Genomic DNA, 14,151 nt, shown 5'->3' on the forward strand with positions numbered 1-14,151 from the left:
ACCCTCGTAGGGAGGCAAATAAAAAGGAACAATAACAAATGAAAATTAGCTTATTGGAATTGATTTGATATGTCAGCTTAAATGCTATTTAGGTCCAACTTTTAAAAATCTCACAAGATAACTTTATGGTAGAAGATATGCCTAAATAGGCATAAAGTTTGATTCAAATATTCATTATCTGGTGATTGGGTAGAAATCAAAGATTCCTTGAAAACTCTCCTTCCCTTGTAAAATCTTCAAAACAAGTCATCTTCTCATAGTTGCAAAGACATTTCTTTTCATGTGTTTGACATCAAGGAGAATTTCTGTGAACATTTCTTTCCATTCTTTGAAACGTGTTACTATAGAACTGCTTCTCTGCTGATTACAGCATTGCCATTGTCAAATCCAATGTCAACAAATACCTGTTATAAATCTTCAAGTCTACATTGATCTTTCTGTCAAACATCTTTTAAAGACATTGTGCTCGATATTGCAACACAATACATAATACAAGAATTACAAAATAGTATTCCGTTAAATAGTTTTTTGGGTTTTTTTTTTCTCTTACAAAAATTTTCCTTCTGTGGAGTGTGTTGCTATAAGATTGCTTCTCTACAGGCTACAACATCGTCGTCTTCAACTTTATCATAAATCATTCTCATAAATAATTAGGTTTTGTTCATTCGAATGGAATATTCATAATCATTCAATTGACAATCTATTCCTCTTATTAACCCTTGTCCCGGAGTGGTTTTTTGGCCTTAAAACGTGGTGACTCATGAGTAAATATAAAATCATTTTAGCATAAATAGTTCTAAAATAGATTATCTCAAAGTGATTTTCCTTTGTAAATAAATATAAAAGAATATATAAAAAAAAATAGTATTTGCAGTTAAGGCAAGAAAGGTGAGGTTTAAAAATATATTTTATGCATCCTCACATCTCAGTTTATTTACTTTTTTTTTTTACTTGTTTATTTATTCGTTTGCTGTTGGTCAATTTTCAACAGTTTCCCCAAAGCAGTCAATCCAACGAATTAGAAACTGACATGAAACAAGAGACCTTCCTTTTATTCGATGAATGGTAACTCATTAGATTTGCATAATTTTTTAAAACCTGATTTTGTTAATTATAAACTAAGAACCATATTTTATGGCCAGTGGAGCTTAATTGGCAATGGATAGCCTTGCAGAGTTCCAATTCTATTAGATCTATTGCAATCTTTTATCCACCAATACTGTTTGAAATGATATCATCCAACATATCTTGTACATCATGCCATAAAACAAACTAAAAGAATGACTAAATTTAAAAAAAAAAAAAAAAAGGTTTTAGATTTGATATAAGGAGCATCACTTACGTAAGCATCTACCAAACGCTGATGCAAATGATGAGTGGAAGATGTTAGGCGGTTTGAAAATTTCTATCACCATTGCCTCTACATCGCATCCTCTGTCCAATAGCAACATTTCCTCTCAAAGAGCATAGTATGTTTTTGCTGCAAAATTAACTCCTTAGACAAGTCATCCTCACGAGACGTCTACATTGACTTTGTCATGTTCTTTGCTATCAACCAAGAGTTATCTACAAAGTAACTGTCCTAGCTTCCGTACACGGTTGGAAAAAGGTGACGTGACGGATGAAGAAAAATCTGGCCGAGGACTGTTAAACTTGATAATTTTCAGGTTTTTATTGCTGTATTGTCATAACCTATATTCATGACTACAGATATTTTATGTTTTTGGCCCTTTTTATAACTGTCAGTTTAGACAATGAGGTTTTGCTGGCTAGAGGAGTTGTCTATTGGATGAGAATTGATAAAAAAAAAAAAAGCAAAATGCAAAATACAATGCACAGAATGAAAATGTATAAAACTGAAGAAAGTTTTATTTCAGAAACTAGTCTTCGAGGGGGTAAAATAGGTGTGAGGTGATGTATGTCGACATGAGCAACAGTGTGTAAATATATAGAGATAGTAGAGGTGTCTTTACTTGACTCTAAGATATGTTGATTTCCCACTGGCTTGTTGTTAATTCCACATTAGATGATAAAGGATAAGTTTAGTTAGTGACTCCAAATTTTCCTTAAGAAAATTTACATGCCCAAGGCAAACACTTGCAAATATTTTCTTCAACTAATTGCTCATTAAAAGTTCATTAAAAATGTCACACATGGTTTAGCATGCAGATTAACATATTTTACAATATGGTCACTTGTATTCTCCTCTATTGTATTATATCATTTTTGGCTCTACATTTCAATCATTTGAAATGATTGATAAAAGACAGACCAACCCATCTCGCTTTTGTGACCAGATGTGTGTCTCCGACAGATCGCCGACTCCCAACGTCGTGTGTCATGGATTTTTCGTGCGACTATTCCTCTTATGGGCGGATCGTCATTTTCTTGCTAGCAACCATCGATGGGCACACACGTGGTTCACAAACGTAGAAATATAATAAGTCGTGGAACAAAGAAAGGAAAAACACAAACGCCAATGTTTCACATATATTCGACGGTTGGACTTGTGAGCGTATGTCTTCTCCCCGTTCTATCGATGTTACGTTCGTCTGTCAGTCGCAATTCGTCTTGATTTCGGTTTTGCAGTCAACTCTAAAAACTGTCCAACTGTTGTCGCTATCAGCTCCCATTCGCCGTGAACGGCATCTAGTTGTCAACTAACTCTCTGTGTCGGTATCTGAAACACCCTCACCCCGGCTACCGGAAGCTGCCCTTCCCTGTTTTCTCTGTTCTGTGGATTTCTATTGTCATTTTCAAATCTTCGGGCTTGATCTAAAAATACCTACAGATTAATTGTTTGCTACTTCATATTTTATTGTTTATTGTAGGACATTTCCCATTCCTTTGTTTATTGTCCCCCCTCTCCCATTCTCAGCACCTTGGGTCCACTTTATAGTATCAAACTTTTTCTAAATCCCATCATGTCAGGATTATTTCTGCTAACCATTTTCAATATAAAATTGAAACTGCTTATTTTGAAAAGTTGACAAATTTCAACCACTTTATTGAATCTGTTTCTGCTTCAATTCTATATGAAATGTGATTGTTTCTAAATAAGACACAACAAACATGACTAGTACTAAAATTGTTTTGTTTTGTTTGTTTTGCAGGTAAGTGTGTCAAATGCTGCATTTCAACCTTCTCCTGTGTTGGTAAGTGACCCTTCATGACTGCTAATACGTCAAGCAACAAACACAAAACTGGACTGACTCTAGTTGGGTTTGATTCTTTTTTTTTTTTTTTTGACAGGGTTTTTTTTTTTTCCTGAAAAATCTTATCAATTTTAGTTTTTTTTCTATATCCTTTTTACACCACCAACGTCTTTCTCTTTCTCTCTCTCTCTCTCTCTCTCTCTCTCTCTCTCTCTACCACCACCGTCTCTCTCTATATATTTCTGTGTCTCTCTCTCCTCCACCGTCTGTGTGTGTGTCTCTCTCTCCTCCACCGTCTGTGTGTGTGTCTCTCTCTCCTCCACCGTCTGTGTGTGTGTCTCTCTCTCCTCCACCGTCTGTGTGTGTGTCTCTCTCCTCCACCGTCTGTGTGTGTGTCTCTCTCTCCTCCACCGTCTGTGTGTGTGTCTCTCTCTCCTCCACCGTCTGTGTGTGTGTCTCTCTCTCCTCCACCGTCTGTGTGTGTGTCTCTCTCTCCTCCACCGTCTGTGTGTGTGTCTCTCTCTCCTCCACCGTCTGTGTGTGTGTCTCTCTCTCCTCCACCGTCTGTGTGTGTCTCTCTCTCTCCTCCACCGTCTGTGTGTGTGTCTCTCTCTCCTCCACCGTCTGTGTGTGTGTCTCTCTCTCCTCCACCGTCTGTGTGTGTGTCTCTCTCTCCTCCACCGTCTGTGTGTGTGTCTCTCTCTCCTCCACCGTCTGTGTGTGTGTGTCTCTCTCCTCCACCGTCTGTGTGTGTGTCTCTCTCTCCTCCACCGTCTGTGTGTGTCTCTCTCTCTCCTCCACCGTCTGTGTGTGTCTCTCTCTCTCCTCCACCGTCTGTGTGTGTCTCTCTCTCTCCTCCACCGTCTGTGTGTGTCTCTCTCTCTCCTCCACCGTCTGTGTGTGTCTCTCTCTCTCCTCCACCGTCTGTGTGTGTCTCTCTCTCTCCTCCACCGTCTGTGTGTCTCTCTCTCTCCTCCACCGTCTGTGTGTCTCTCTCTCTCCTCCACTGTCTGTGTGTCTCTCTCTCTCCTCCACTGTCTGTGTGTCTCTCTCTCTCCTCCACTGTCTGTGTGTCTCTCTCTCTCCTCCACTGTCTGTGTGTCTCTCTCTCTCCTCCACTGTCTGTGTGTCTCTCTCTCTCCTCCACTGTCTGTGTGTCTCTCTCTCTCCTCCACTGTCTGTGTGTCTCTCTCTCTCCTCCACTGTCTGTGTGTCTCTCTCTCTCCTCCACTGTCTGTGTGTGTGTCTCTCTCTCTCTCTCTCTCCTCCACCGTGTGTGTGTCTCTCTCTCTCTCTCTCTCTCTCTCCTCCACCGTCTGTGTGTGTGTGTATCTCTCTCTCTCCTCCACCGTCTGTGTGTGTGTGTGTGTGTCTCTCTCTCTCTCCTCCACCGTCTGTGTGTGTGTGTGTGTGTGTCTCTCTCTCTCTCCTCCACCGTCTGTGTGTGTGTGTGTGTCTCTCTCTCTCTCCTCCACCGTCTGTGTGTGTGTGTGTGTCTCTCTCTCTCTCCTCCACCGTCTGTGTGTGTGTGTGTGTCTCTCTCTCTCTCCTCCACCGTCTGTGTGTGTGTGTGTGTCTCTCTCTCCTCCACCGTCTGTGTGTGTGTGTGTCTCTCTCTCTCCTCCACCGTCTGTGTGTGTGTGTGTCTCTCTCTCTCCTCCACCGTCTGTGTGTGTGTGTGTCTCTCTCTCTCCTCCACCGTCTGTGTGTGTGTGTGTCTCTCTCTCTCCTCCACCGTCTGTGTGTGTGTGTGTCTCTCTCTCTCCTCCACCGTCTGTGTGTGTGTGTGTCTCTCTCTCTCCTCCACCGTCTGTGTGTGTGTGTCTCTCTCTCTCTCCTCCACCGTCTGTGTGTGTGTGTCTCTCTCTCTCCTCCACCGTCTGTGTGTGTGTGTGTCTCTCTCTCTCTCCTCCACCGTCTGTGTGTGTGTGTGTGTCTCTCTCCTCCACCGTCTGTGTGTGTGTGTGTGTCTCTCTCCTCCACCGTCTGTGTGTGTGTGTCTCTCTCTCTCCTCCACCGTCTGTGTGTGTGTGTGTCTCTCTCTCTCTCCTCCACCGTCTGTGTGTGTGTGTGTGTCTCTCTCTCTCCTCCACCGTCTGTGTGTGTGTGTGTCTCTCTCTCCTCCACCGTCTGTGTGTGTGTGTGTCTCTCTCTCCTCCACCGTCTGTGTGTGTCTCTCTCTCTCTCTCTCTCTCTTCCTCCTCCTCCTCCTCCACTGTGTGTGTGTCTCTCTCCTCCTCCTCCTCCACTGTGTGTGTCTCTCTCCTCCTCCTCCTCCACTGTGTGTGTGACTCTCTCCTCCTCCTCCTCCACCGTCTGTGTGTGTGTGTCTCTCTCCTCCTCCTCCTCCTCCTCCTCCAGTGTGTGTCTCTCTCTCCTCCTCCTCCACCGTCTGTGTGTCTCTCTCTCCTCCTCCTCCTCCACCATCTGTGTTTGTGTGTGTGTCTCTCTCTCCTCCTCCTCCTCCTCCACCGTCTGTGTGTGTGTGTGTGTGTGTCTCTCTCTCCTTCACCGTCTGTGTTTGTGTGTGTGTCTCTCTCTCTCCTCCACCGTCTGTGTGTGTGTGTGTGTCTCTCTCTCTCTCCTCCACCGTCTGTGTTTGTGTGTGTGTCTCTCTCTCTCCTCCACCGTCTGTGTTTGTGTGTGTCTCTCTCTCTCCCCTCCACCGTCTGTATTTGCGTGTGTGTGTGTGTGTGTGTCTCTCTCCTCCACCGTCTGTTTTTGTGTCTTTCTCCCCTCCACCCTCTCTCTCTCCTCCACTAATTTATTACAAAAGAATCTTAGAATAGTTTCTTTTCTGCACTGTCTTATTTCATCATTTTTATTTTTATTTAATTTATTATTTCTGGATACTCCCTTCCCTTTTCTCTAGATACTTGCTCTGTTATTCTGCTTGGGAATCTCCTAGCTCGGCACCTTGGATAATCGATGTTGACAGTACCAAGCCGTCCTCTGTTTGGCTCTGATTGCTTCCAATTTGATGAAGGAAAAATCTGCCTACAGCACAAAAGGCAACATTTCAGAGAAACCCACTCAACAACTTTATAAAACTCTGACAGAATGACAACTTCTTGATTCACTTTTCAACATTAAATTTATCTTGCAGATGTCTACAAATTTACTTTTTATTTAGTTACCCACCCACATCCTGTTTGTTCTTTATCTTTCAAGAGACATCAACTTGTAAAACACTTTTAAAAAGTAAATGGAGTCAAAATGACGAGATGGGCTTTTGTGATTTTCTTTTTATCCCTGGCAAACTTTGTAAAAACAACCATTTTTGGTGCCACATCTATTTTTTTTTTCCTGTCTTTATAAAAACTTGCAGAGTAGTTTGAAAATTTTTGTTTTGTTCAAATATTTTGGCATACGTTGTCTCCAGTGAAATATTTAGGCATTATATTTCTGATAGGAATTTTTTTATTTTTTATTTTTTATTAGTTCATTGGATGTGAAAGTCAGGGAACTAAAAGTTAAAAGGGATTTCACAATGTTAAGATTTTGTGATATACTTTTGTATTCTGACATCTTAACATTTTAAAATGTCCAAACAAGGCATTCCTTTTCTCTTACTTTTCCCTAGGTCCCCCATCACCTCTCACTTTATCTTATGCTCCCCTCCCCCCTGCATCATCTCTCATAACCCAGTGACCCTTCTTCTAACTTGCTCTTGATCCAGTGTCTTTTCTCCTCTTTCTTTCTCTCTTGATAAAATGCCTCTCCACTTCTCAACTGATTTGTTCCACAGTGTTATAATCATTACTCCATTGCTTATTTAATTCGCTGGTTATTTATTTATTCGCCATGTACTTCCATTCTAGACAACAGATCAGCAATTTTGAAGAATTCAAAATTGCTGATCTGTTGTCATTATTAGTTCTTTTTGTTTTATCCATCCCATGATAATCAATTCCAAGTTTCTTGATGCCACATTTGGGATTTCCTTGAAACGTTTTCGTTTCTTAGCTTTTGCTACATAAACTAACTGAAAAAGATGAGCAAGTTCTGTATCGTTAGGAAGCTGCTTCTCATCATTTGGAAAAGTGTTCAATTATGAAACCATGATAACCTCAGTTTCTTTTTGGGAGGGTGAGAAGGGGGTGGTCAAAAGAAAAAAACTTTTTGTTTTAACTGATTTACTCTCAATATTCTGTTTCTTTAGATATCTTTGGTATCTCTATTTTTAACTGTCTTAATTCAACTCTTATAAAAGTTTCTACTCTGATATTTACACTGTTAGCAAACCCTGAAAATATAGATCAAATTCTATTAAATATTTCATTAAATAATTCCTAAAAATGTTCTTTAATTCCTTTTTTATTTTTATTTTTTAAATCATTCCTAAACTAGACTCTTAGCCCATTGTAAATGGTCAAGTTACAGATCATTGACCAAGAATGAATGCTTTATACCGAATTGATGGTTGAATATTGTTAAATTTGTGCTCTTCTTTGCATTAAATACTAATCTCTATTAATACCTAACTGTGCATCAGATACCGTATCACTTAGTTTGCTGCAACTTAAAACCTAAGTGCATACAAAATTTCAGCCAGATCATCCAGTAGTTTGAGAAAAAAGTTGGACAGACAAAGAAATATACATTCAGCGAATTCCATCTAAAAATGTTTTATACTATTGCAGTTCTTAATTAGAAAATATTACTCTATTAACAAAATATTTAATAGATTTATATCTTAATTTTACTGTGACCCTATAACTGATGCTGTGATACTGATAAAGTGTACTCTACTGTACCTTGACTCTCATATATAAAATAATGTTGCTTGGATTTTAAGTCTGACATAAATAATATGTAACTTAACAAATCAAACTTTGATTCTGATTAGCCAATTTTCATTTATTATTATTCTACCATATCAAACATAGTTTTCTGCAATTTATTTATTTAATACTTAATTTAGTCATAGTGTGCTAATATATATTTTCTGAAATACCTTAGAAAAAACTTTATCAAGAATAATTGTTGATAAAAAAATATTGTAATATTCTTTACTTGGTTTTAACATTGAAATATTTACAGCACAAATTGGTGCGTAATGAATCCGACAACATTGGACCAATAGATTAAGATAAAGTTGTTTTATTTTTTTTTAACTGTTGTTTATATTTACTATGATGATGCTGGAGAAGTTGTCAGAACAATGTGTTAACAAGTTGAGTTTCTGCTGGAAAAATCAGAGCAACAATGTTGCTAAGGTTTACTGTGATGATGCCTGCAGCTTTAAAATGTGTCACTTGGAAAAAGCAGCTAGTCCAAATATGCTTGTTTATATAGTTATTAGTGAGGATTCTGAAAATGTTGCCTTGTTCTTAAGTTCCAACATCTGATGTATTTGCCTTGCTTTCATTGACGATGGCTGAAGTGTTGACGCTGAGTGACAGAATTATCCTTAGTTTTGTTATATGCAAAAATGGGCACGAGCATTGTGTATGTCCACAAAAGCGTTTTTGCGTTGGGTTTCTCACATTGGTTAAATTCCAGAAGTTTTCTAATACTTCTTAGATCATAATATCTCACATTCACAAACGAACAGGGTTTCTTTAATTTTTTTTTTTTGATTGAGTTTTAAAAATTCCCGCCGTTGTGTTGGCTGTTTGTCTTTTTTGTATAAATAAAGTGAAACTAATCGTACGCAACCGCCAACTCTTGGCCTTCACTTGGGTAGTATCTGTTCTGTAATTGGTCCTTGGTCAATGTAGGGGAAATCCTTCATACTGAGACAATTACTATTTATTTGGATGCTGCCAGAGTGCCCCCTTTTTTGGCCTAGCTCCTTTTCCCCCCACATTAAAAGCGACCTTTATGGGAGGTTTAAAAGCAACAATATTTCTGCAAGTCATCTTTTTGATTGACTACGTTAAATTTGAACGCTTTATACTTCTGGTCACGTCATGGAGTAGCAGTAAGACGTCAGATTTTCTTTCACTTTCTTTTCCGCCTTTGTGTCATGGGTTCGAACCTCCTGCTTACTACCACTTTTTTTTTTTTTTATGCCTACAAACACCCGGGCAATGCTGGGCACCCAGTCTAGTTGATTTTATAAAATTCAATGTAACAAATTTTATCATATAAGAAATTAAATATTAATTTTTCTCCATTTTTATCTTCTTTTTTTTTTTTTTTTTTTTCTAATATTCGAAAAAACCCAAGAGTTTGACAGACAGTAAAGCAAATTAAAGCTCGTGTCAACTTGATTACGTAACGCCCCTTACATGTATGTTTCTCATTTCTATCTGTTTATCCTAAGATTCCAAAATAAGCAAAAACAACCGTTGATCTAAATTATTTGCATCAAATGACTTTCATATTTTCCATCTCAAAGTTTTCTTTTGGTTCCATACATGATTTTTATATCCTCAAGATGAACATTAAGAAACTATTTTTGGTGATTGATGAACGATATAAACAGGATCTTAAAACTGTAACTGTAAATTCTGTTGGAAATTGAATTTTGACTCTTTTGGTTTCAAAACTTTTCCTTTTTTTTGGTGCTTTTCATTCCTTAAACTTTTCTATAGTTTTTTTTTGTTTTTTGTTTTTTTTCCTAGTGCTTATTCAAATGTTAAAGGCTGTTTGATCTGAGGAAAATATTAAGTTTTAATCTTTTCTAGAGACCCTCGTGTTAACACCAATATACATTTTTTATCAACAACTTCACACCATCATCTAAAACATTTTTCTCACTTTACTATTGATTAAAGTTCATGTCTAAAATTTTGCCTCTGATTTTGCCCTTTCTCAGAGTTAACCATCAAGTCTATTGAGACAAAAGGTTGTCTTGGAAAGTTCCACAATTTAGAACTATCAAAAACCACCTTTTGTGGTTAACTCTAGGAAAGGGGAATAACAGAGGCAAAATTTTATAATTGTGGAACTACGAACCACAAAGTAAAAAATCTTCTAGCTACTAATCCTTTTAATCAAGCTCCACACCTTTCTTGTTTTATCTCTCTTCAAGATCCCCTCCTCCCTTCTCGCTCTGAGTAAACATTTTGGTATTCTCACCTTACCTTTCAAAGAGAAAAAGAAATATTCATTCCTTGTTTTTCTCATCTTTATTCCTTTGTGTTGTGTATCAGTTTAGGAGTCCTTAAAACTCCATTATATAATGTTTTAAACTAATTCAAACAACTGCATAAATAGGACACTTGGTGAATGTCACATGCGTTAGACGTAGACATAGATTGCTATCAAGGTATTTCGTCAACTAAATGCGAATTTATGAAACTACACACTGTAACATTTGAATGTTGGAAGGTCGGGGATGGAGGAGGGTCTTTCTTGAGAGAAGAAATATGTGTCCCAAGAAATATGGAGGTAAATCTGTCTGAATAATTATGGAGAAAGAATGTAAGATATAATTTGTTTTGGATTCGAAATGAAAAGAGAACAGATGGTGTTAGTATTTTAGTACTTATGCAGAGAAGGTGCCATACTGAAGCCAGTTTCATCGGCATTGAAATTCTAGTAAGCAGATGAAAAAATTCAATCAATTTGACAAATTTATGAAACCGTCAAACATTACTGATGAAAATGCAGTATCTTCTTTATATAAGTATCTCGTTAGGTGAAAGTACAGAATAGTTATAAAACACCCTTCCCACCTCATGTTAAGAATAGGTTACTAAATGTTATTATTTCAACATGGTACCTTCTCTGCATAAGTACCAGAAAGACTTTTTTTTAAGAAGATACCCAAAACAAAATCTTGTCTCATTTGCAATATTCCTGCTAAAATTTGGGAAAAAACTCATAAAAATTGAAATTTAAAACAAAAAAAAAAAAACAGATACAAAACAAGTCTTTCACATTTACTATTATAATTTTTTTTTTTTTTTTTTTTTTCGTATTATTGTTACAAAAATATTCATTCTTGGAAATTACCACAGGTTGAGTGATATTTATTCTTTTCCTATCGGGGAACACTAATTTTGTTGCATTAAATAAAATAGACCTTCCTATAGTCAATTTGAGTGTGTAGATTTCAAATCTGAGGTCGGTTTTGCCTGCAAGCGATAGATTTTATGCTATTTGACATTTTTATTTACATTTTTTTTTTTTTCTTGGAAATTACAATATCAGCCACAATTCTTTTATTCAATTGAATGTTAAAACAGCAAGAAAGTCATTTAGAAATATTAAGGCAAAAGAAGCATAAAATTAAAATGTGATTACAGTTTATTACACAATTGTTGGTTGTGCTATATTTTTTGGTAGCATTTCTTAGAAAACATCAGTTTATATTTCAATGAGAATTTTATTCAGGAAAGAATTTGCGTTTGTAACTTTTGCGTTTGTACACTTCATCTGGGCAATCTCGTTTAAACTTTAATGCTCCAGCAGTAGTCAGCCATTAAACTTTTGTTCCAGCGACCTTGGTCACATTCTTCCATTATCTTTAGGTCTGGTCAAATCGTTCTCCTTGTTCGTCACTCACAGCCCTAGGTTGCCATTGAACTTATCAAGGTGGCTGTTTAAAAAATTAAGCTTGATTCTCATGTTGTATCCGAGATCACAAAAAGCAAGGAGCCTTCTTTTCACAAGTTCATTGTAGTTCTCTGTCTTATTGTTTCCAAGAACGTTTTGAACGACTGACAGAAAGGATAACCATGCTGCTAAAGCGGTCATCTTAGCAACAAACTGATCATCACGAACTAGGGTTCAAATCTGTGGGCCATCAAATACACCTGCTTTGATCTTCTCAAATGATAACTCTGGTAAAGTTGTGATGATGTGTTGGAAATATTCACCCTTGGTTTCCAGTGCATCAACAAATTGCTTCATCAAACCTAATTTGATGTGAAGAGAAGGAAAGATGTTTATAATTGGGTCTTTTATAATATTTGGCATGCCCGCTTTAAAAGTATCACAAATAAACCAGTTCTTCTGAACCCAATGTCGTCTCATTCTCAGCTATCCCACATACAGAGGAAACATGGAAACTTGGTGAAACCTTTCTGTTGTCCAAGAAAAAAGTTGACCATCTTTAATTCTACACAAATAATCCAATTGTACTCATGATACTTTAATAAGTCCGTGACCATTCTCATATCCTCATAGTCTTCCCGCAAATGCACTTGGTGCCCGGCAGGTACTGCTCCATAAACATTGGCATTATGTAAAAGAACATTTTGGACTGTGTTTTGAAGTGTCTAAAAAGAGCCTCCATTCAGCAGGAATATGGTAAGGTACACCCAGTTCTTTGAGAAACCCTGGAATGTTATGGCAGTAAACAAACTGTCTTCTGAAAAGGTCACAAAAAGCTGGTCACAATTTCTGAAATATGATAATTTAATAGTGATGATCAACAAGATTTCTGCCTTGTAATTTTGATGCTTTCTTGGAAAAATCCAAATCTCACACTTAATTATTCAGTTCAGCCTTGGGAAGAGGTTTAAGGACGAGGAAAGGTTTAGTGTCTGAAGAGCAGTCCTCTGATAATGAACACTTTTGTGCCAATTCAACGTCAGAACTGTCTTGCTCATTTGCATCATGTCCAATGTCTTTATCGTCCAATAAAGGCAAGAAAGGCAAGAACAGGAACTTCTTTAGAATAGGGAGCAGGCTAAATAACTGAGGGAATGTTCGGATACGTAATCTTATGTCGGTTTTTCTCCCAACACCTGATGTATTTACTATGCAGAAATAAGTCGGTTACATGGTTGGCGGGTTCATGCCAAATCATTGGAACTCCAAAGGCACACCTTTGCATTTTGCTCCAGTCTCGAAGCATTTCCTCACGATTGTGGCAAACAACATGAGGAGCCCATTGCTTGTCTTGATCACCATGATTAAGTTCAAAATATGCCTTGTAGGCACGTTTGAAAAACGAATATATGTTATATTAGATATTTTATGTTAAATATGTGACGATTGAGTTTGTAGTAGCCATATATGTAGCAGAAGGCATCAGGCTTGTTTCTGCAATGATGTTTCCTTATGGAAGCCATGTTTGAACTGAAACAAAAGAAAAATTATAGTCAAGGGGGGTAAAAAATTTGCACCCAGTTCCGACTATTAAAAGATATGAACTCCACGTTCACTTGAATTTTTCAAAAAGTAGAATTCTTATGACCAAACAAGCATTTCCATTCATTTCCTTATTTATTTAGTTTCCAAATGATGTATTATGACACCTTTATTCTTTTTACATTCCTGAGCCTTTTAAGAAGATAAGTTGACACAAGCCTCAAAATTTGGTCAATATCAACTTTAGGGGCGTCTTATTTAAGACCTCTGGTTTTCCTTTCCTGTTTAATCCAAACATATCACTTCCTAATGCTTTATTCTATTCTTGGAAATTTCTGTTGCACGAATATCTGAAGGATTTATGTCTGTACTTTGTGTGTGTATATATATATATATATATATATGTGTGTGTGTGTGTGTGGACATGAAAATGCTGATACATGGTTTACGCAAGTTCACATGTGTACAATTTCATTAACCTCAAATTACATACAAACTAGAGAAAAACTAATTTCAGATTTGAAGTCAGCGCCTAAAACTCCATCAAAATCAGTTAAAATATACAATGCAACTCAGTTACTGAAAATTTGTTCCCCAGTAAAAAAAAAATACATTTTTCCTATCTTCACAAAAACTTTTGTTCAGCACCTTCCGGTGGTTTATGGGTTCTACCAACTGGTGCTGACAAAAACACAGTACCTTCTTTACATAAGTACCAATATTTTTATTGCAATGAAAATGGATGGATAAAGTGATTAATATTAATTTCGGCATGTGTGTGATGAATTATTGCGGTACAAAAAAAAAAATTCTTTTTACTAAAGCCATTTCCAATGTTAATTCATTTGTAAGCGAGCCTTCACTTACAGGCCATGAAAGCAGATGTAGTTTTGTTTTTATCATAACACAGGACTTCCATATCTGCAAATAAAAGGATTTTTTTACAATGAATTAAGTTGGATAGAAGATGCCTTATAAAAGTATCACAAACCAGTTTAGTTAA

The 14,151-nt window shown here is 37.2% G+C and overlaps 1 protein-coding gene across 28 annotated transcripts in view; it reads left to right on the top strand.

Moving 5' to 3' along the window:
- Nucleotides 1-14,151, top strand: part of LOC145291518 (RNA-binding motif, single-stranded-interacting protein 3-like) — a 553,599-nt gene that overhangs the window by 398,860 nt on the left and 140,588 nt on the right. Inside the window, exon 2 of one of the 28 annotated variants that reach the window (XR_013869432.1) lies at nucleotides 3,114-3,155. The exons of the other annotated variants lie outside the window; for them this stretch is intronic. The gene's annotated coding sequence lies outside the window, so the exon portion shown is untranslated. The remainder of the gene's footprint in view (nucleotides 1-3,113; nucleotides 3,156-14,151) is intronic. 28 annotated transcript variants of the gene reach the window in all.

Source organism: Euprymna scolopes, chromosome 12 (assembly GCF_053919585.1).
Source record: "Euprymna scolopes isolate OS-2025 chromosome 12, ASM5391958v1, whole genome shotgun sequence".
Lineage (NCBI taxonomy): Eukaryota > Metazoa > Mollusca > Cephalopoda > Sepiida > Sepiolidae > Euprymna > Euprymna scolopes.